General features: G+C 36.5%; 1 pseudogene; it reads left to right on the forward strand.

Annotated features, from left to right (window-relative positions):
• Positions 1-251: 251 nt before the first annotated feature.
• Positions 252-677, forward strand: LOC101988455 (annotated as a pseudogene).
• The last annotated feature ends 884 nt before the right edge of the window (positions 678-1,561 follow it).

The following is a 1,561-nucleotide window of genomic DNA, read 5'->3' on the forward strand; positions in this document are numbered from 1 at the left end:
ACACACACACACACACACACAGACAGACAGACAGACAGAGAGAGAGAGAGAGAGAGAGAGAGAGAGAGAGAGAATTTTAAAATGAGTGGAATTAAGATAATATATTGACACTTCTTTAGGTATAATTTAATCAAGTAAAGTTGACACCAAAGTTATCCATAATGAGAAGAAACAAAAATCTTACAGTGAGTATTATGGTACTAAGGAGCATATAAAAGAACTATAAGAATATTGTTCCGCTTTTCGTCAAGATGGCCCCTCTCAAAGCCGAAGCTAAAGTGAAGGCCTTGAAAGCCAAGAAGGCAGTGATGAAAGGCGTCCACAGCCACAAAAAGAAGAAGATCCGCACATCGCCCACCTTTTGGCGTCCCAAGACCCTGCCTAAATACCCCCGGAAGAGTGCGCCCAGGAGGAACAAGCTTGACCACTATGCCATCATCAAATTCCCCGTGACCACCGAGTCAGCCATGAAGAAGATAGAAGACAACAACACACTTGTGTTCATTGTGGACGTCAAGGCCAACAAGCACCAGATCAAACAGGCCGTGAAGATCTATGACATCGATGTGGCCAAAGTCAACACCCTCATAAGGCCCGACGGAGAGAAGAAGGCGTATGTTGGGTTGGCTCCTGATTATGATGCTCTGGATGTTGCCAACAAGATTGGAATCATCTAAATTGAGCCCAGCCTGCTAATTCTAAATATACGCTTTTTCACTATAAAAAAAAAGAATAATGTTCCATGGGAAAAAAACAAGGGATTCATAATATTGATGCCATTCAGTCCTTAATTTATTAAAAAAACATTTATGTTATTCACTCAAAATACATAAAATCATTTTCAGAAACTTGCCTTTTTTCATAAAACTTAACTTTTATCTAAATTACATTAAATTTGCATTATTGCTATTGCTGCTGCTGCCTCACACAAATTCAGATGTTTTTCCTCTCATATTGTAATTTTCTGAATCACCATTCAAAGAAACTTTCATCAAATATATTCAGCTGTCCAGCCTTCTTTCACAGATTTGGATATCTTTTTCATTTAGAATGCTGGATAATTTATGTGCTAAAAACATTGCATTGAAGTTTGATCATGTAAGATTCCCTAGTTCATTCACGAAATTAACCAGAATTTTTGTATGCAGACAATTGACTATTGATTTTCTTACTTTTTTTTATCATATCATGACTTACAGAATGTTTTATAAAGTCATGAAATAGGGCCAATGAGATGTTTTAGTATGTAAATGAGATTTTTGTCATGCCTACCCACCCTAGTCTCCTGTCTGGAACCTATTTTAAGGCAGGAGATATACAACTCATGCATCTGGTCTCTGAACTCTACCCATGAGCATTTTGCTTTTCAAATGATTATGTCAGTGAACATTTTCCTAATCTATCAAAATAGTTCCAGAAAACATAGGGAACTCATGGTAGTCTTAAAAGTTTATCTGTCCGTTTTTAATATATAAACACAATATTATCAGTAACTCATGGTATAAAGCATCCTTTATTACTACACCATTTTTTCTTTATTATCTGAAAGTAACCTGTACTG

Source organism: Microtus ochrogaster, linkage group LG1 (assembly GCF_000317375.1).
Source record: "Microtus ochrogaster isolate Prairie Vole_2 linkage group LG1, MicOch1.0, whole genome shotgun sequence".
Taxonomy (NCBI): domain Eukaryota; kingdom Metazoa; phylum Chordata; class Mammalia; order Rodentia; family Cricetidae; genus Microtus; species Microtus ochrogaster.